Source organism: Triticum aestivum, chromosome 4A (genome assembly GCF_018294505.1).
Source record: "Triticum aestivum cultivar Chinese Spring chromosome 4A, IWGSC CS RefSeq v2.1, whole genome shotgun sequence".
Lineage (NCBI taxonomy): Eukaryota > Viridiplantae > Streptophyta > Magnoliopsida > Poales > Poaceae > Triticum > Triticum aestivum.
In genome coordinates this window covers 345679339-345702321 of record NC_057803.1, presented here as the reverse complement: position 1 = coordinate 345702321, position 22983 = coordinate 345679339, and positions in this window count along the sequence as shown.

Sequence of the window (22983 nt, the reverse complement as noted above, 5' to 3'; positions counted from 1 at the left end):
TGATTTTAATATTTTTCCTCCAATATTTCTATTATTTTGGAGAAGTCATATTATCTCCTCTCATATATTTTAATATGAAATATTTTCGGAGAGAAAAATAATTAAAACCAAAAGTCGTTGTTTCAATATTTGATAAAAATCAAATATGAAATCTAGGAAATCCCCAACTCTCTCCAAGGGTCCTTGAGTTGCTTAGGATTTCGAGGATCACGAGACAAAATGCAATAAAATATGATATGCAAGAATGATCTATGTATAACATTCCAAATTGAAAATTTGGGATGTTACAAACCTACCCCCCTTAAGATGAATCTCGCCCTCGAGACTCGGGTTGGCTGGAAAATAGGTGCGGGTGGTCCTTGCGGAGATCATCCTCTCGTTCCCACGTGGCTTCGTCCTCGGTTTGGTGGCTCCACTGAACCTTGCAAAACTTAATAACCTTGTTGCGGGTGACTCGACTGGCAAACTCCAAAATCTTGACTGGCTTCTCTTCATAAGTAAAGTCAATGTCTAACTGAATCGCCTCCAAGGGTATGGTATCTCTTAGTGGCATGTCGGCCATCTCAGCATGGCACTTCTTCAACTAGGAAATGTGAAACACATCGTGAACTCCTGACAGTCCTTCAGGTAACTCCAACTTGTATGCAACTTCTCCCATCCGTTCCGAAATACGATATGGTCCTACAAATCTCGGGGCTAACTTTCCCTTAACTCCAAAATGTTTCACTCCCCGCAAAGGTGATACTCGCAAATATGCTCTGTCTCCAATTTCATAGGTTACCTCCTTGCGTTTCGAATCTGCATAACTCTTCTGCCTGGACTGGGCTATATTCAGTCTATCCCGGACCAGTTTGACCTTCTCCTCGGACTCTTTGATCAAGTTTGGTCCAAACAACTGTTGGTCTCCAACTTCATCCCACATCAATGGCGTTCTGCACCTTCAGCCATACAAAGCTTCGGACGGTGCCATCTTCAGACTGACTTGGTAACTATTGTTGTATGAGAACTCTGCGTAAGGTAGATTGTCATCCCAACTAGATCCATAATCTAGCGCATAGGCTCTCAACATGTCCTCCAGAATCTGGTTGACTCTCTCGGTCTGTCCATCTATCTGCGGGTGAAATGCTGTACTGAACTCCAATCTGGTTCCCAAGGTCTGGTGCAGCTGATGCCAAAACTTTGAGGTAAACCGTGTCCCTCTATCTGATACGATGGTCCTCGAAACTCCATGCAGACATACGATCCTAGTCATATATATCTTGGCCAACTTTGCACTAGTATAAGTTGTTTTCACTGGGATAAAGTGTGCCACTTTGGTTAAACGATCAACTACTACCCATATAGAATCATATCCTGATTTGGTCCTGGGTAATCCGGTTATAAAATCCATGCCAAGTTTATCCCACTTCCATTCGGGTATCAGCATAGGCTGTAGCAATCCTGCTGGCTTTTGATGCTCTGCCATCACTCTCTGACATACATCACATACGGCCACATACTCGGCGATATCCTTCTTCATCCCTGTCCACCAGAAATGTTCCTTTAAATACAAATACATCTTGGTGTTCCCGGGGTGTATCGAGTATGGTGAGTCATGTGCCTCCTGAAGTATTAATTTCCTAATCTCTGCATTATTGGGCACATAAACACGGTCCTCAAACCATAAGGTGTCGTGCTAAAAGTGCAACTATCCCTAGGTGGTTTTGGTAATTCATAACAACATATAGCTCATTGAGCTAATGCTATTCCAAGATGATTATTTCAAGAAAGCTCAATGATTGGCATGGCATGGATGTGAAAGTGGAACCCTCAAAATGCTAAGGACAAAGGATTGGCTCAAGCTCAAAAGCTCAAGACTCTTCATTTTATATTTTAGCGATCCAAGATCACATTGAGTCTTTAGGAAAAGCCAATACTATCAAGGAGGGATGAGGTGTTGCTTAATGAGCCTCTTGCTTCATGTGCTTAGTGATATGCTCCAAAACCCCCAACTACTTTCCCATATCCACATATGACCTAAACCCTAAGCCAAACTCGGTCATACCGATTCTTTCTATCCGGCGCCACCGAGTTTCACTTGTCATAAGCCACTGCCAAACCCTAGCAAATTGGTTCTACCGATAGGGATCTCGGTCTCACCGATATGGGATTGCAAACTCTCTGTTTCCCTTTCGTAACTTTTCGGTCTCACCGAAAGAGCGAATCGGTCCCACCGAGATTGCAATGTAAATTCAGTGTTTCCTTTTTGTAACTTTTCGGTCTCACCGAAAGAGCAAATCGGTCCCACCGAGTTTGCCTGACCAACTCTCTGGTTAGCTAATTACCAAAATCGGTCTCACCGAGTTTGTGTAATCGGTCTCACCGAGATTACGTTATGCCCAAACCCTAACCATATCGGTCCTACCGAGTTGCATGTCAGTCCCACCGAAAATCTCTAACGGTCACTAGGTTTACCTTTTCGGTCCGACCGAGTTTGTTGATTCGGTCCCACCGAGATTGGAAAACTGTGTGTAACGGTTGGATTTTGTGTGGAGGCTATATATACCCCTCCACCTCCTCTTCATTCGTGGAGAGAGCCATCAGAACACATACACAATTCCAACTCATATGTTCTGAGAGAGAACCACCTACTCATGTGTTGAGACCAAGATATTCCATTCCTACCATATGAATCTTGATCTCTAGCCTTCCCCAAGTTGCTTTCCACTCAAATCTTCTTTCCACAAAATCCAAATCCTATGAGAGAGAGTTGAGTGTTGGGGAGACTATCATTTGAAGCACAAGAGCAAGGAGTTCATTACCTACACACCATTTGTTACTTCTTGGAGAGTGGTGTCTCCTAGATTGGCTAGGTGTCACTTGGGAGCCTCCGACAAGATTGTGGAGTTGAACCAAGGAGTTTGTAAGGGCAAGGAGATCGCCTACTTCGTGAAGATCTACCGCTAGTGAGGCAAGTCCTTCGTGGGCGATGGCCATGGTGGGATAGACAAGGTTGCTTCTTCGTGGACCCTTTGTGGGTGGTTGCTTCTTCGTGGACCCTTCGTGGGTGGAGCCCTCCGTGGACTCGCGCAACCGTTACCCTTCGTGGGTGGAGCCCTCCGTGGACTCGCGCAACCGTTACCCTTCGTGGGTTGAAGTCTCCATCAACGTGGATGTAGGATAGCACCACCTATCCGAACCACGGGAAAAACATCCGTGTCTCCAATTGCGTTTGAATTCTCCAAACCCTTCCCTTTACATTCTTGCAAGTTGCATGCTTTACTTTCCGCTGCCAATATACTCTTTGCATGCTTGCTTGAATTGTGTGATGATTGCTTGACTTGTCCTACAATAGCTAAAATCTGCCAAGAACTAAAATTGGGAAAAGGTTAAGTTTTTATTTGGTCAAGTAGTCTAATCACCCCCCCTCTAGACATACTTTCGATCCTACAAGTGGTATCAGAGCTTTGGTCTCCATTTGCTTTGATCTCCATAGCTTTTGGTGGTCATAGCCTTGGTTTCACAACCTAGGAGAGTATGGCGTCTAGCGAGGGAAATTATCACCGTAGAGGTCCTTACTTTGATGGTACTAATTTTGCTAGTTGGAAGCATAAAATGAAAATGCATATTCTTGGACATAACCCCGCCGTTTGGGCTATTGTGTGTGTTGGTTTGCAAGGTGACTTCTTTGATGGGAAAGAACCAAACCGTGAAGCTACCGCGGATGAGTTGAAGATGTTGCAATACAATGCTCAAGCTTGTGATATTCTCTTCAACGGATTGTGCCCCGAAGAATTCAACAAAATCAGCCGTCTTGAGAATGCAAAGGAAATTTGGGACACTTTGATTGATATGCACGAAGGTACCGACTCCGTCAAGGAATCCAAGTTGGATGTGCTTCAAAGTCAACTTGACAAGTTCAAAATGAAGGATGGTGAAGGTGTCGCTGAAATGTACTCTAGGCTTGCTCTCATCACAAATGAGATTGCCGGCTTAGGAAGTGAAGAGATGACCGATAGATTCATCATCAAGAAGATTCTAAGAGCCTTGGATGGAAAATATGATACCGTGTGCACATTGATCCAAATGATGCCCAATTACAAAGATCTCAAGCCAACGGAGGTGATTGGAAGAATTGTTGCTCATGAGATGTCACTTAAGGATAAAGAGGAACTTCACAACAAATCAAGTGGTGCCTACAAAGCCTCATGTGAAGCCCCTACATCATCAAGTGAGAAACAAAACTTCAATGAAGAATTGAGCTTAATGGTGAAGAACTTCAACAAGTTCTACAAGAGTAGAAGCAAAGATAGAAGCTTCAAGTCAAGGTCCTACAATGACAAAAGATCTTCTAGTCGAGAGCGAAACTGCTACAGTTGTGGAAGACCCGGACACTATTCCAATGAGTGTACGGCTCCCTACAAGAGAAGAGAAGATTCTCCAAAAAGAAGAAGCAAAGAATCACCACCAAGAGAGAGAAGGAGTAGAGATGATCGTTATGAACGAAGATACTCACGGAGAAGCAAGGATTCGGAAAGGAAGGAAAAATCATCAAGGAGCTACACAAAACGAAGACATCAAGCTCATGTTGGTGAATGGGTATCCGGCTCCGACTCCGACAGCCACTCCGAGAGAAGTTATCACTCCGACTCCGAAGATACTCAAGATGAAGGTGTTGCCGGTCTAGCACTTGTGTCAACCAACTCCTACGACATATTTGACTCACCAAATGAAGGAATTGGAAGATGCTTCATGGCCAAAGGTCCTAAGGTAACACACCCCGAGTATGTTGATTTCAATAGTGATGAAGATGACTTGTTAGGTGATGATTTGCTTGTTGACAACTCTAGTGATGAATACTATGATGAAACGTCAATTAATCATGCTAATCAAGATAAAACGAATGACAATGATAAGGAGAAGATTGAGGCTCTAACTAAAGAACTAAACACTCTTAAGTTAGCTCATGAAACTATCTTCGAAGATCATCGAGAACTTTTAAGAGCTCATGAGAAATTACGCTTTGAAAAGCTCAATCTTGAGCAAGAGCATGAGTTCTTAAAAGCAATCAATGATGATCTCCGCAAGAAAAGTTCTTCTTACATTGCCAAGCGTTTACTCTTATCCACTTACATGCCTCAAGTCAAGTCTAGTAACAAGAACAAGAAAGATTCTTCCTCTAGCAGTAACAATGATCATGCTAAATCCAATATTGTTGCTTCTAGTAGTTCTCTTGATTCCACTAATGATTCTCTTAGCCAAGTTACACTTGAGCAAGAAAATAGCTTATTGAAGGGAATTATAGAGAAAGGAGTGTACAAAAGCCTTGCCGGGAGTAAGCAATTCGAGGAAATTGTGCGCAAGCAAGGAATGCACCGGAAGAATCAAGGTGTTGGTTTTGAACGAAAGTTCAATGCCAATGGAGTTGAGTGGGAAGAAGATCAATACCCCAAGACAAAGTTTGTTCCTCAACAAGAGAAGTATGATACTTCTTTCAAGGGGACACAAGCTCAAGATGATCTTCCACCACAAGACTACAAGCAAAAAGGCAAGGACAAGCTTCAAGAGGAAATTGATGCATTTGAAGAAGCTCCTAAGACCTTAGTCAAGTGGATTCCCAAGACTACTTCAAGTTCCACTTCATCAAGTACGACTACAACTCCAAGGATTCCCATCAAGATGGTGTGGATCCAAAAGAAGAAGAACTAGAGAGTTCTTGAGGGTGACTCCGCCAACATACTTCACTCTTATCATTTTGGCAAGAACAAGTGCAATCAACTTCCACATCTTGCACTAGTTCAAGGAGTCACAAACCCTCTTGTTGGTAAGACAAGGGACAAGGTAACCTAAAAGTTTTCATGGACATCATCTTGTGTGTGCATCACTCTATGTCTATGGATATCCTTGTTTGTTCCTTGTGGGACTAACCCATGTAGGTATTGAAAGTGCAATTCACTCAAATGGATAGCTCCAAGTGATCTACATCAACATTGAGCATCCACATCTTCAACATCTACATGAAGTCATCATCGACAAAACCCGAGGTTAGTTCATCCCTCTAAGGGGGGATATCACATCTAGGGGGAGCTTTACTCTAAGACTTGAGCTAAAGCAACTCTAAAGATGTGAACACAACAATGCTTTATGTAAAAGTGGTAACCCCACTTGAGCTTAAACGATGAGTATGACCTATGATCAAGTGTTCTCACTTGACTCCTAAGTCAATATACTCATATATAGATGACCTTGTCATCGCAAATTGCTTGATAGATGCTAGAATTGGTTGTGCATGCCTTGTCACATATTTCATTTGCCATCTTATTGTGTGAGCATGCTGGTTGCATATTTTACTCATTCGAGGACATCCACTTGTTGTTTTGATTGTTTGGTTTTATTTCCTTTTGCCAAGTGGATGGACAAGAATGCCTAAGAACCTCCTCTAGCTATCTATGCTTTTCTCGTCTCAAACTCTATTCATGCTACATCACAAAATTTGATCAAGTCAGATTCGAACCACTCTGTGTGAGGAGCGCTCGGAGTCCCCGATTCGTCATAGACTTAAACTTCCAAAACCTCTTTATGATTCTCGGTCTGACCGATACCCCACTTTCGGTCCTACCGAGATCATTAAGTTGATCTAGGTTTTCGATCTCGGTGCAACCGATTTGAACCATTCGGTCACACCGAGTTGCAACAACTGTATACAGTTTTGCATCTCGGTGCCACCGAGTTGTTCCACTCGGTCACACCGACAGGGTCGGGCTATATATAGTCACGGGCAAAAATTTGGAAATTTCTCCGAACCCCTTCGCCCACGCGATAGCCTGCTCTGCCAACTTGGTCTCCAGATCGTCTCCTCGCAGCCAGCCGCCTCCAGTCGCTGGTCTCCATCGCCGTCAACGGAATTCAACCCCGCCGTTGCCGCCGTAGCGAGTCTCCGCCGAACTAGGGTATGGACTCGATCTTTGTGCTATTCCCCAATCCGATTCTAGCACATTGTGATCATCATGATTCTTGCCACGATTGAAACACTCCTATCCAGTCAATGCGTTCGTAGATTAGTTTTGATTCGAAAATTTTAGGGTTAGGTTTCCGCCGAAACCATCTCGGACCCACCGAGTTGAAAAACTCGGTCCCACCGATTTGGCTTATGCCATTGCACAAGTCAGACTCAGTCTGACCGAGAATTACTTATCGGTGTGACCGATTTTGGAACTTTGTGAAACCCTAGCAGTCTCGGTGCCACCGAACTGTGACTCGGTCTGACCGAGTTCACTAGTTTAGGTTCCAAAGACTGCTTCGGTATCACCGAGTTTGAAAATCGGTAGATCCGAGATGATTTCAGTGGGAAACTAAAACTAAGATTTTGAGTCATTTTTTACAAAAATCTCTGCATTTTATGATGCTCATCTATTCTACCTCATCTATAAACTGTTCACAGGGTCAGCAGTCAGCTTGTTCATCATGTCAGACCAGAGTGATAGCCAGAACATGTCAGAAGAGCAAGTGCAGATGAGTGAGGGCACTAGTCCCTCCAGCTCTTCAGATGATGGCAGCAGAAGTACCCCAAGCAATTTGCCAAAGGCTGCCACCAGACAGAAGAAGAAGAGAACTTCAGATTCTGAGGATGAAGATTATGTGGCAGAGGAAGAGGAAGCCACATCAAAGAGAGTTGAGCCAGCACAGGGCACAAAGCCAGGATTGAAAATCAAAAGGCCAGCAGGCAGGCAACCTATGTCAAAGGCCAGAGCTTCAACTGAGAAGCCCACTCCCATAGAGCCAGTTGCTGCTGAGGGAAAGAAGAGGAAGGAAAGGGTCAAGAAGACCGTAGCCAGAGTGCTTGGAAAGGCTTCCATCATGGAAGAAGAGGAAGAAGAAGAGGTTGCTGCACCAGCACCTAAGGCACCCAAGCTAATGGGTGATTCCATAAGATCAGGGGCTGCTGCATCCAAGCCCAAAGAAGCACCCAAAGCTGCCTCCAATCCTAAGACAGCACCAAAGAGAAATACGAGGAGCATACCTGCAACTGAAAAGAACAAGGCCCCAGTGCCTGACATTGCTGAAGAAGAAGAAGGTCAAGTGCTGAGAAAGCTCAAGCCCAAGATCCCAGACCATAGTGATGCTCATCCTGTGGCTGAGGACATGAAGCTCAGGAGAGACTCAGGGCTCAGGAAGTGGAGAGAAGCAGATCCGTATGCTTCAAGGAGAAGGACTGCTGTTGACTACAGGTTCCACACTAAGGAACAGCAGGACTTTTATGAGACAGTGCTGCTTGATAAGAAGCCCATTGTTTGTGACATGAGATGGGTCGACTGGACCTACATGAAGGAAAATGAGGAACACTATCCTGGTGTGATTGACAGCTTTAGTGCTTGTGGAGTTGCAGACTTTGTTGGGCAGAAGCTCACAAAGTGGAACGAGGAGCTCATTATGCATTCTACTCCATGGCACACTTCTACCCAGATGGAAGGATAACATGGATGTCTGAAGGTACAAGGTACCAATCTACAGTTGCTGAGTGGGCACAGCTCATTAATGCCCCAGAGGAGCATGATGATGACTTGGACATATATGCCAAGAAGAAGATGGACCATAACTCAATGTCAAACGTGTACAAGGAGATCCCAAATGAAGCACTTGATACTTTCAAGTTTGGCTCAGTGCATTATCTTCTGTCAGGTCTGCCTACAATCAATTGGATTTTGAGGCACACCTTGTTGCCCAAGTCAGGTGATCACAAGATGATCAGAGGCCATGCAATCAATTTACTTCATGTATATGATGTGCCTCAGAAATTCAAGGTCATGAGCCTCATAGTAGAGACTATCAAGAGGACTGCAGCAGATTAGAAGAGGAGTTGTGGTTATGCCCCTCAGATCCAGGAGCTCATTAACTCCAAGATGGGCATGGGGATATACCTTTTGGATAAGGAACATCTACCCATTCATCCAGATTTTGAAGATAATCAGGTTGTCATGCATGAGAATGAACCATCGTCCGTTCAAGCACAAGCCAAGAAGGAGAAGGCAGGGAAGGAGAAAGCTGCCAAGATGCCAACTCAAGAGGAGGCATCTGAGTATTTCTTGAAAACCAAACAAGAGCAGCTTGGCTACTTGATTGCATCCACACTGAGGATTGAGCAAGGACTGGCCACCCTCACTCAGAATCAGCAGAGCTTAGAGAGAATCATGGAACAAAAGTTCTATGAATTGGATGTCAAAGTAACAGAGATTCAGTCTGTAGTGGAACAACTTCAGGATGACATGCATGAGAGGAGAGGCAAGACTACAACTGATGCATTTGCCAGAGTGCCAAGAGCTCAGAGATCACATGCAGTGCCAATTGCTAACACCCGAGCCACCACTTCTGCACCAGCTACATCCTCAGTTCCACCAGCTCCAGCGTCCACTTCAGCCTCGACTCCGACCACGTCTACAGAAGGCTTCGTCCTTGGAGTGCTCCGGACTCCACCACCACCTGAAGATCAAGCCTGAGTGTCGACTTAGCACTATGCATTTTCTAGGAACTTTTTGGTAACTTGTTGCCAAAGGGGGAGAAAATGTATAGATCATAGGCTTCGAGAGAGAGAGTGTTGCTTTTTTCTCTCTTGCTTTATTTGGTGGTTTTTCGAACTTTGTTTGCTTTTGAGTGCTTGAGATACTATGTCATTGCTCGTGAGACATTGATGATCATGTGTTTGATCATAAGCTACACTTAATGTTTGCTTAATATTATCATCTTATCTATCTTATGTGATCATTCACTATTCTTGGTGATGAGTGCATGTATTTCATTCTTATCATTTTAAGCGCTCCACCAAGATGTATGTGACATGGAAGAGTAACCCATGACTCTAACTCCTTGTGCATTTGCAGTCCAAAGCAAATTTTAAAATATGCACAAATTTAGGGGGAGCTCTTACTTGTCACATACTTCTCAAAGCGACGATATATTTCATGCTTATTATCATTTGTCGAAGCTTTGATCTATATGTTGTCATCAATTACCAAAAAGGGGGAGATTGAAAGTGCAACTATCCCTAGGTGGTTTTGGTAATTCATAACAACATATAGCTCATTGAGCTAATGCTATTCCAAGATGACTATTTCAGGAAAGCTCAATGATTGGCATGGCATGGATGTGAAAGTGGAACCCTCAAAATGCTAAGGACAAAGGATTGGCTCAAGCTCAAAAGCTCAAGACTCTTCATTTTATATTTTAGTGATCCAAGATCACATTGAGTCTTTAGGAAAAGCCAATACTATCAAGGAGGGATGAGGTGTTGCTTAATGAGCCTCTTGCTTCATGTGCTTAGTGATATGCTCCAAAACCCTCAACTACTTTCCCATATCCACATATGACCTAAACCCTAAGCCAAACTCGGTCCTACCGATTCTTTCTATCCGGCGCCACCGAGTTTCACTTGTCATAAGCCACTGCCAAACCCTAGCAATTCGGTTCTACCGATAGGGATCTCGGTCTCACCGAGATGGGATTGCAAACTCTCTGTTTCCCTTTCGTAACTTTTCGGTCTCACCGAAAGAGCGAATCGGTCCCACCGAGATTGCAATGTAAATTCAGTGTTTCCTTTTTGTAACTTTTCGGTCTCACCGAAAGAGCAAATCGGTCCCACCGAGTTTGCCTGACCAACTCTCTGGTTAGCTAATTACCAAAATCGGTCTCACCGAGTTTGTGTAATCGGTCTCACCGAGATTACGTTATGCCCAAACCCTAACCATATCGGTCCTACCGAGTTGCATGTCAGTCCCACCGAAAATCTCTAACGGTCACTAGGTTTACCTTTTCGGTCCGACCGAGTTTGTTGATTCGGTCCCACCGAGATTGGAAAACTGTGTGTAACGGTTGGATTTTGTGTGGAGGCTATATATACCCCTCCACCTCCTCTTCATTCGTGGAGAGAGCCATCAGAACACATACACAATTCCAACTCATATGTTCTGAGAGAGAACCACCTACTCATGTGTTGAGACCAAGATATTCCATTCCTACCATATGAATCTTGATCTCTAGCCTTCCCCAAGTTGCTTTCCACTCAAATCTTCTTTCCACAAAATCCAAATCCTATGAGAGAGAGTTGAGTGTTGGGGAGACTATCATTTGAAGCACAAGAGCAAGGAGTTCATTACCTACACACCATTTGTTACTTCTTGGAGAGTGGTGTCTCCTAGATTGGCTAGGTGTCACTTGGGAGCCTCCGACAAGATTGTGGAGTTGAACCAAGGAGTTTGTAAGGGCAAGGAGATCGCCTACTTCGTGAAGATCTACCGCTAGTGAGGCAAGTCCTTCGTGGGCGATGGCCATGGTGGGATAGACAAGGTTGCTTCTTCGTGGACCCTTTGTGGGTGGTTGCTTCTTCGTGGACCCTTCGTGGGTGGAGCCCTCGTGGACTCGCGCAACCGTTACCCTTTGTGGGTGGAGCCCTCCGTGGACTCGCGCAACCGTTACCCTTCGTGGGTTGAAGTCTCCATCAACGTGGATGTAGGATAGCACCACCTATCCGAACCACGGGAAAAACATCCGTGTCTCCAATTGCGTTTGAATTCTCCAAACCCTTCCCTTTACATTCTTGCAAGTTGCATGCTTTACTTTCCGCTGCCAATATACTCTTTGCATGCTTGCTTGAATTGTGTGATGATTGCTTGACTTGTCCTACAATAGCTAAAATCTGCCAAGAACTAAAATTGGGAAAAGGTTAAGTTTTTATTTGGTCAATTAGTCTAATCACCCCCCTCTAGACATACTTTGGATCCTACACGTGCTCATCCTCACGAAAACCTCTGGCCTTTCCTTCGCTCATTTTCTCCTTTATCTTGGCAATCTCTTTCTCATCCTTCTGAGCTTCTCGAATCTTTCCCAACAATGTAGACTGCACCTCCATTGTTGCAACAAAACCTCTAGGAACAATCTCCAAACATAGTTCCCGGAGGTCCTCTACTAACTCCTTCGGCAATCCCGTGCTTATTAGGGTATTAGCATAGCTCTTCCGGCTCAAGGCATCTGCTACGACATTGGCCTTTCCTTGATGATAATGAAGCTTCATGTCATAATCCTTTATAAGCTCCAACCATCTTCTCTACCTAAGGTTCAGCTCCTTCTGGGTGAAAATGTACTTCAAACTCTTATGATCCGTATACACATCACAATGATTTCCAATAAGGTAATGTCTCCAAGTCTTCAATGCATGAACCACGGCTACTAGCTCTAAATCATGCGTGGCATAATTCAACTCGTGTGGTTTTAGTTGTCGCGAGGCATATGAAACAACTATTCCATCCTACATAAGCACACTTCCAAGTCCTAAGCGAGAGGCGTCGCAATACACTTGAAAATCCTTGTGTATATCTGGCAGTGTCAACACTGGGGCTGTAGTCAAACGTTTCTTCAGCTCCTGGAAACTTGCCTCACAATCTTCCGTCCATTTAAACTTGGTTTCCTTCTTCAATAATTCTGTCATGGGCTTCGCAATCTTGGAAAAATTCTCAATGAATCTCCGATAGTATCCTGCGAGTCCAAGAAAACTGCGGATCTCGCTAACTGAAGTGGGTGCCAACCATTCAGTGACCGATTGAACCTTGGTGGGATCTACTGCTATACCTTCTCCTGATAGAACATGTCCAAGGAATCCGGCTTCCTTCAACCAAAACTCGCATTTGCTGAACTTGGCATATAACTGATGTTCCCTGAGTTTCTCGAGAACTAATCGCAAATGCTCCTTGTGTTCCTCTTCATCCTTTTAATATAGCATTATATCATCAATGAACACCACAACAAACTTATCCAAATACTCCATGAACACCTTGTTCATCATGCTCGTGAAATAGGCAGGGGCATTAGTCAGTCCAAACGACATGACCATATACTTGTATAACCCGTACCGTGTGGTGAAGGCTGTCTTGGGTATATCCTTCTCTCGTATCTTTAACTGATGATATCTTGATCGTAGATAGATCTTCGAAAACACCTTAGCTCCTTGCAGCTGGTCAAATAGATCATTGATCATCGGCAATGGGTACTTGTTCTTAATCGTCACTTCATTCAATGCCCGATAATCAGCAACCATTCTTAGGGATTTATCCTTCTTTTCAACCAATAGCACTGGAGCTCCCCATGGTGATGAACTCCGTCGGATATAACCTTTCTCCAATAACTCCTTGATCTGTTTCTTAATCTCCTCCAGATCATTCGCGGGCATCCTATAGGGTCTCTTGGATACTGGCCCTGTGCTTGTAATAGCTCTATCAAAAACTCGATATCTCGAGCCGGTGGCATGCCTGGTAACTCCTCTGAAAAAACATCCGGATAATCCTTTACTACATGCACTTCCTCATGAACAACTCCCGTGAGGGTATTTACTTGGCTACTTCTTGGCACATGCCTAGATACATACTTGATCCTTTTTCCCTCCGGGGTGGTGAGACAAATTGACTTACTAACACAGTGAATGTTTCCTCCGTACCTTGACATCCAGTCCATACCTAATATCATATCCAATCCTTGTGACTCCAAGATAATTAGGTTGGACGGAAAAACATGGTTGCCAATGGTTAAGGGTATATGATCGCACCATCGACCAGCCATATACTCTGCTCTAGGTGAACTTACTAACAGAGGGGTCCTAAGGGTTTGGGTCGGTAGTTTAAACTTATCCACGAATTCCCTTGATATGTATGAATGCGATGCACCAGTATCGAAAAGAACAAGAGTGGTAAATGACTTAACCAAAAACTTACCTATAACCGCGTCTGGATGCTCTTCAACCTCTTCCACATTAACGTGGTTTACTTGTCATTTGTTGAATGGGTTGGGCTTCTTCCCAGCACTCCCGTTTCCGTTTCCATTCTTCCCTTCAGGGCACTCCGTGGCATAGTGTCTAGTCTTCCCGCACTTGAAACAAGAAACGTGGCTTAGGTCCCTCTTGATGGGTGTGGCTGGATTTGGGCGGTTCTGATTGTTGCTTGCTCCATTCCCATTCCTAGGGCCAGTATGATTATGGTTACTCCCTCCATTATGGGTGTGGCCTCCATGGTTATGAACAAGTCCTCCCGAGTTCGGGGTTAGGCGAGGCTTCTGCTGAGCTCCTGAGCTATACCTCCCTTGTCCATACTTCCTCTTACGGCTCTCAATCTGCTGCTGCTTCCCTTCAATCATAAGAGCCTTATCTACCAACTCTTGGTAGTTGGTGAATGTTGCCACCATCAACTGCATACTCATCTCATCATTCAGCCCTTCCATAAACTTCTCTTGCTTTGCGGCATCTGTGGCCACATTATCAGGGGCATAGCGAGATAACTTGCTAAACTCATCCGCGTACTGAGCCACGATATGGTTCCCCTGGCATAGGTTGCGAAACTCACGCTTCTTCATACTCATTGCTCCAGTTGAGACATGGGCTGTACGGAAAGCTTGCTGAAACTGGTCCCATGTCAACGTGGCTATAGGGTAGGTGACAGTGTAATTCTCCCACCATGATGCTGCTGGTCCATCCAACTGATGTGTGGCAAAACGCACCTTCTCAGCATCAGTACATCCTGCAGTGGTTAACTCCCTTCTAATCCTGCGGAGCCAATCATTTGCTACTATAGGCTCGGTGCTACTGGAAAACACCGGCGGCTGCAACCTCAGAAAACGGGCTAAGTTGTCAACTGGTGGTGGTGGTGGATTGTTGTTGTTGTTGTTGCCTTGGTTCTGAACTAACAACTTCATCAGGGTATTCTGCTGCTAGATCAACTGAGTGAGCTTGGGTGGGAAAGCAAATCCGGGGTCATGTCTCGGATGCATCTGATGGGTTTAGAGGGGAGAGATTAGAGTAGAATGATGTCTAATGAGAAAGCACTACCCATATGCACATGAGACAAACACAAACATTTCACTCAATCAATCAAGCAAGGCATACAATCGATCTAACTATCGCAAAAGTGCTCGGTCTACTTTATTTACATGGTGGAATACTACTACTGATATGGTGGTCTAGTAAAAATATTCCTCAGTTGAAGACTCCATGATATCTACTCCAGCTTTGTCTTCAAAGTCAACATCGCTAAGGTCGGAGTCGGTGTCGTCGATGATGATGTAGTCCTTCGAGCGAATCTCCTTGGGTTCTTCATCTTCTTCTACTGGTGTGGGGTCTCCCATAAATATTCCGATCTTCTTAATCAGGTCATCATTCTTCTCCAGTAGTGTCGCAATTTCCTCTTCATATCTATCGCGTGTAGACTTAAGTTCTTCTTCCAGCTCGATGATCCTTATCTTAGCCTTCTTCAAATCTATCATGTCTGAGCACATCTGATTCTCCTGACGTTGAATGTGCTAGTTTAACTCCTGGATGAAATCTGCAATAGATCTATCCTTCTTGGTACTGATCATCTCCCATTGCTCGTCTCGGCACCCATATATCTGGTAGATAGTGTCCTTAAGATCCTTGTGATATACTTCTCCAATGCGTCCCATGGTGATGTGAGCTGCCATACTCTTTCCTAAACTCCAGGTTGGTGCGTCTAAGGAAAACTCTATAGGTTTAGTGACTGGCATGAAGGTCCTTCCTGGAACTTGAACTTGAATCATCCATCGCTCCTCTTCCGGCAAAGTGGCGTTGTAGGTCCCGGTGAAGCTTGGTATTCCTATGTTCACGTACCTAGTGACTTCCTTCAGGTGTCGTCCAAAAGGTGCTTCTTCATCCGGTTGTGCAAACTTGTTCCTTGTGTCCGCCATCCTAAAGAGTAGAAAATGGAGAGGAGTCAGAAGTGAGAAGAGAATAGTGATCTATGGCTTTAGCTTAGTAGTCGTGTCCTACACTCAGCGTGTGCTCTGATACCATCTTCTAGCGACCCGACCTCAAACGGTCAAGTCTCTATGCTTCAATGTCATCCCTAGATCGGTAATGCTGACACACACACAGTACTCGAGGATTTATAACAGAGTAGCAATCACACACTTATTACATCGAATGTCTCCAAAGAGAACTTATTACAACAAATATGGCTTAAGGCCATCTAATACGACAACAGTGGAAGGCTTGGAAGATAAAGTGAGTCCATCAACTCCAACGGCATAGCTGAGTTGCACGGCAACGACCTAACAAACCTTACTCCTCGTCTGAAAAGTTTGCAACATAATGCGTTGCAGCCCGAAAACGGGCTAGCACATGGAATATGCTGGCAAAATAACACAATAGAGTAGGAATGGAATAATGCTATCACTACATGCATATTTGGCTGGTGGAAAGCTCTATGGTTATAGTTTTGCGAAAAGCCAATTTTTCCCTACGACAAAGGAATAGATTTTAATTTAACTATCATGGTAGTTGAAACATCATTGAGAAGGTTCCTCCAACTCAATCCCAATTAAGGTGATTAACAACCCAATAATATTATTTTTAGGGTGATGACGTACTTAAGATACTCCAAATACTAGATACTCAAGATTGTCCATAACCGGGGACACGGTTAACCATGATTAGTTTATACACTCTGCAGAGGTTTGCGCACTTTCCCCACAAGACTCGATCTCCTCCGTTGGTTTTCTCACACTACATGGTGTTTGAGAAACAGATGACCGAGACACAGTCTTTCAGAAACATTAACTCTCTACTCCGGGCAGACCATACCAAACCTACAAACCCACTACCTGTTGATAAACCTCTTCAAGAGCTTCACGTAACTTACTCAACTATGCTAGAGCCCATAATAGCTTGTGGCTGCACACGTAAGTTTCTAGCATGAATAATCTCAGCTCCCTTTGAGCCTGGGTGGCGGTCCATAGGAAGATCACACAGGTACTCTGGGATTTCCAAAAATACAGGCAACACTGGGTACTCCAGGTGCCTCAATCCACACAGATGTGTATTTAAGTTGCCACCTTACGTTAAACCATTAATTAACAATCTCACATCTGTCATGGATTTCACTCACCCAAACCACGTCTACGAGCATGGCATGGCCATATAAGCAACGTGTAGAAGTAACTCCTAGGGGTTTGAATGTAACAGGGTAATAGGTTCTACCTCATCAGCTACTTCCCAACCCACATGTTAATGACATCCTAACCATGCAATGTTTGAGGATTGGAACTAATGCATAAAAACTGGGTGATAAAGGGATATGATCAAAGTATTACTTGCCTTGTTGACGATCCGCGTAACCTAGAGACTCCAAATAACACGCTTCGCACTCCAGGAATTCTATTGTAAACAAACAATAACTTACATAAGCAATCAAGCTAAGAAACACCGGTAAATCCAAAATAAGAAGATCTAACCAGAAAGTTCAACTTAAGAACTCCGGTTTGCAAAAAGAATCAAATCAAACTTAGCAACGAAACTCAAACGGCGAAGGAAACAAGATCCGTTTACTAATCTGGACCTAGGTCAAATTTTACAGTAGCAAATACTTGTGCAAGTTGGTTAAGCGGAAAGAAGGTCTCAAGACGAAGATCTAGGTTCTTGAATCGCCTCATTCCGATTAACGAGCGAAAAGATAAACTAGAACAAAAATCGTTTCAGAAATCACGATCAGAAATAATCGCGGAATAATCCGATAAAAGGAAACTGACGAACAGGCTAACGAACAAGCGTTCGTTGTCTGTAACTAACAGGCGAAAACCGTTCATTAAAACGAATGTCCGGACAAACGTCCGTGAAAAAGAAAAACCGGGAAAAAAGCCGGCGAACCAAAAAAAACAGGCTAGGGTTTTGCTAAAAAAATGGATTGTTTTTTAAAAAAACCGAACGGCGGCGAGGTACCTCCGGCGTGGCTCCGGCGAGGCGGGGCTCGGGCGGCGGGGCGGCAGGGCTCGCGGGGCAGCGGCGGCGCGGGGCAGCGAGGGCGGCTGACGGTGTCCTGGACTAGGGGGTACTCAACACGTCATCTCCCGATCTGATAGATTGGGCCGAGGACCCCCGTGGCCGTATACTCATGGGCCAGTTCGGACAACTGCCGCATACAAGGAAGATTCCACAAGACTTGGCGATCAAGACAAGGACTTCTCCCCACCAGCGTATTCGGCTAGGACTCTTGTTAACCTGGGCCTCTGGTGCATTATATAAACCAGGGCCAGGCTAGTCAATAGATCATACATATACAACAATCATACCATAGGCTAGCTTCTAGGGTTTAGCCTCCTTGATCTCGTGGTAGATCTACTCTTGTATTACCCATATCATCAATATTAATCAAGCAGGACGCAGGGTTTTACCTCCATTAAGAGGGCCCGAACCTGGGTAAAACATCGTGTCCCCTGCCTCCTGTTACCATCCACTTTAGACGCATAGTTCGGGACCCCCTACCCGAGATCCGCCGGTTTTGACACCGACATTGGTGCTTTCATTGAGAGTTCCGCTGTGTGATCGACAAAAGGATCGATGGCTCGCATGTAGATCAACTGCGACTTCGGCATCCTCGTCACCAGCTCAACTGGTCACCTTGGTTCGACCAAGAACTGCGCCCCGTGTTCGGATCACCATGTTCGGACAAGGGCCTTCATCAACACCAACTCCGATATCTATCAAGATCATGGAGGAATCGTCCATGGAGCTCGGGGGCTCAACGTCAACATTGCCCTCGGGCGACTGTGCTGTTTTTCCGGACAGCGAACGCGTATCAGCCGCCACCACCTCCTCGAGCGTCGGTTTAACGATCGCATTGGTGGAATTGTGCGGAATCGAGTCTACAACAACCCTGGAAAATTTTGTCGAATTCCGATGGAGGAATCTCTGGCAATCTATGATATACCGGAGCCCTGTCAAATCTGGACGGGAATCTGGACGAGTTTAAGGCGTGGTGTCCAGCTTCTAGCTCGGACTTCCTTTGAAAGATCCAACCGTTGATCGGCTGTGGAATTCATATATCTAGCACCTCTCGAAATTTCAGATCGATCCGACCGTCCAAACTCCGGGAACCTTCCGATTAGTGCATCACTTTTCGGATCTGTTTTCTGCACGAAAACGAATCCGACCCGAGTTCGTCTTTTTTATGAACAGGATTTCAGACATCCCTTTTGAAGGAAGTTTTGTATGGGGTATTGTGTTTTGTTCCCGAACACATCCCACTAACTTTAAGATCTTTTGAACATGATCTTCAACATCATGCTGGTGTCAAACCAGTCCGGCAATATTGCTCCATGGCTGCCGACCTACGCTAGACACGTCGTCACTTTGTTGAGCCGAGCTCAACTTCTTCGGATCATCATCTCGGCAAGCCGAACAAGAGTCCGGCATCGCGAAGGATAAATCATCACCAACATCGCTGCCCACGGATTACACGGAGCGGGCATACCGGCATCACCGCAGGTCGCTTCATCAAGCCGGCATCGACCACGTCACGACCTGCATCGGCAGGGCCGCACTATTGCTTCTTCAAGCTGGTGTCCATCACGCCGACCTACTTCGACTCATCGGCTGACATCGAGGCTTCGCCATCTCTTCATCAACCTACTTCGGTAATGGGTGTGCGGATCGAGTCCCAATTTTGGGAATCACCTTCCTTCGGATTGCTACAACAAATAAACCAGGTGCTATTAATCCTAGTATTTTTTGCTTGTTTGGGTTCAATTTTTCCCAAGGAATTATTACTCTGGTTTGTCCATCATCTGTAAATAGGTCTATAAAATGGTGGCCGCATTAACGACGGTGCATGGTGGTCCGGTCAGTCTCCGTACATAGTCCGGCGAATGCCGCATCCGGAACTCGAACCGACCTGTGAATTCAGGCTTTGCCACGCCTTTACCGCATCACGCCGACGCCCTGCATCGACATTGACTTCAGCGCCGGGCCATATTTCTTTTATTACTCACTTTGCATAAATTTATTATTATGGAACATTTTTTTAATTATCATTATTACTATTATCTCCGGTTTGCACTATTTTTTGTGCACAGGAAAACGATCCGGGGACTTCGGCGTCACTCTGCCGGTCTGCATTGACCGTGCTATGTCACCACTTCGTCGCGTCGAGCTCTCCGCTCCGCCACCTCGGGACCGGCTTGGGGGATAGAACCTTGCCCCGCATCAAGCTCGGACCGCGTCATCAATACCAAACACATTAACTAGCTAAGTCGCTTTCATGCTCAAAGCTTTAATTTCTAACTTGTGTTCGGTTCGACCAAGCATTATACTTTTTTGGAAAAAGTTGCTTGTAAATTTTTTCGTTGTCCAAACTTTGTTTGTGACACACAAATTCAAGGACCCAATTCACTTGGGGGTTTCCTTTATGAAGCTTTTCCTCTTGCATGTGATTATACTTGTACGGCTTCGTTCCTTGCTCGTGTATTATGCCACAATATGCACCATATTGACTTAAGCGATTTGCAAGCTGGGTTGCCTCGCTCATGTGTTTACCCCTACATTCCTGATTGTTCGGCTAGGGAGTAAAGGGAGCACCTCTGCGATTGTCACGATCGGGTCGCCCGAGCCAGACCTCAGACTGGGTGAAGCCGAAAGCTAGCGCTCTTATAGTTTTCAATGATGGTCGGCACACAACGGAACTCATGAGTACAAAAAATCTATTGCACAAGTCTCATAATAACAATGAGCACCGAAGAAAGGTATCGGTGGGGGTACTATTTTCTTTGAAGATGCTTCTTACACTTCACGGTAATATAGCATAAGTTCCCTGAGCGCGCTTTGTCTGTTACAGCCTTATGGCCTGATTGCCTGGTTATTGGAAACACCGTCGATATTCTCGACCGATGGAGTACATAACACTTTTGGTCCTTGACCGAAGAGGGAGAAGCTGACGGTCGGTTAAGACGCGTTTAAAGTTCGGTTGAACATAGATATGATATAAGTACTTCGGTACATGCAATCATTCTTCTACCCAAGTCACTTGGGGGCTCGTAAGTTTACTTGAGCCGTTTTATAATAAGTGTTCTTCTTCTTAGTCGTTGCAAAGTTTTATTATTATTATTTATCACTCCTTTTTTCGACACGAGTGTGCGGTCACTAGCCAGGGAGCCTAATTTCTCTCTCAAAGCCGCTAGAGTTTAGTTTGCTAAACTGGCCTGATGAGAAGTACTCCGCCCTCGGGATAGGAGGTTGAAGCCGTAGGCTGACCCGCTCGAAGTCTTGAGATAGGATGTATCATGTTAAAGCACGACAGAAGCACTTCTTTTTTCTAAGACCAACTTTCGGATTGGCACCGAACACTTGATATTGTTCGGACGTCATGTTTTTACTAATGTTTCTTGGTTTTCCAAGCTTTTTGGCACTTTTAAACTATTTGTGCTTTTCCAGCATTAGTCTCGCAGTGCAACGCCGGACACCCTTAGGGATTCGGCAAAAACATTCTCAGATATTGCTATATATGCATCGGTTTCGAATTGTGTCTTCGGTCAATAGTTGGGTTGCCCGGCTCCTGCACTTGCTTCCTACGTTCCGTTTTGTTCGGCTAGGCGTGCAAAGGGAGAACCACTGCGATTGTGCTTCCAGCTCACATGGTTAAGCACCTCAGTGGAGAAAGCCGAAAACTGACTTTCACAATAAGCGTAAACTGGTCAGCGATCCGATGACTATGTTAAATGATGGGTCATTCATAACATTGGCCGAAGTGTTTACGGCTTGACCCCGACTGTCGCCGAACATTACCGGGGGCTATTAACTGGCCTCCCAAACTAAATCCTCAATATTTTGCTCTTACATTAGAGCTGAGGTTTAATGATCATGCTTAGCATGACAACCCAAAGAAAGGAACCGATAGAGGGACTATTTTCTTTGGAAGACATTTCTTCTGTTAAACAATAATATAACTCTCTGCGTACCTTTGTTTATAAAACCGTATGGCCAGATTGCCTTGTTTGTTGTAAATCTTTGCCCTCATAAAAGCTTTATAAAGTAGGACAAACACTCCTCGGCTACTGGCCGAGGAGGTGGAAGCCGATGGTCGGTCAACAAAGTTTTGTACAATGCGGATCCGAGCATTAATGACGTAAAGTACTTGGATACATAAGAGTCATTACACATAATTTGTGATTTTACTATGGATATTGATCCTTAACTCAGCCACCCGTGCCCGCATTAAGGCTCGGGGGCTACTGGGCTTCGGGCTTATTATTTACAAATATTAAAGGGGCACATTGATCCCCTGATCTGGTGTTACCACCCGACCAGTGTCTCGGGGGCTACTGCATTGCTTGTCCAATGCAGAAAATTTTATGTGCAATATAGTTTCCGAGGAGATTTTGATCCTCAGGTTGGTCGGCCGCACCCAACCTGAGTCTCGAGGACTGAGCATGCCGCTTTTAGTATCCCAAAGTATTCTGTCGAGCTTGGACTTGATCCTCAGGCCAATTTTGCAAATCAACCTGAGTCTCAGCGGCTACTGGGATCGGCGGTCTTACGTCATCCTTCAGGTGCATCTCGGGTTTTAGACCGATACACACCTTGAGGGCTACTGGCTATATATCTCGGCAGAGAATAAATTGCACCAATAAAAATATTAACAAAAATTGGCCCACATTTGGGGTGGTGCACCACCTAGGAAGCAGTCCGGCATAAAGCTCGGGCGTTAGTGGCTGGCTCCATAGAGGGCATTTCCGGCATTAAGCTCGGCTAAACTCCTTCAAACTTCTTTGAACCAAGGTGATTTACGACACCTCGGATACAGTCCGGCGTTGGAGCTTGGATACATAGTCCGGTGTTGGAGCTCGGATACAGTCCGGCGTTGGATCTCGGATACATAGTCCGGCGTTGGAGCTCGGATACATTCTGGTGTTAGAGCTGGGAAGCGGTCCGGCGTTGGTGCTCGGCTGCAAAAGATACCTCGAATGCAGTCTGGCATTGGAGCTCGGACGCAAGAGGACGCTGCCGCCCGGGAACAACTTCAAACCCGGGGTGTGGCATAAAAATAACAAGGCATTGATAAAGGCCAGAAATTTAAAGGGGCCCCTCGGATACCCGACGTGTAAACTCGCTGAATGCATTTCGGCGGTCCTCAAGATCGAAGATGAGAAGATTTGTTGAACCGGTTTTCAAGACCGTCAACCGAAGATGAAGAA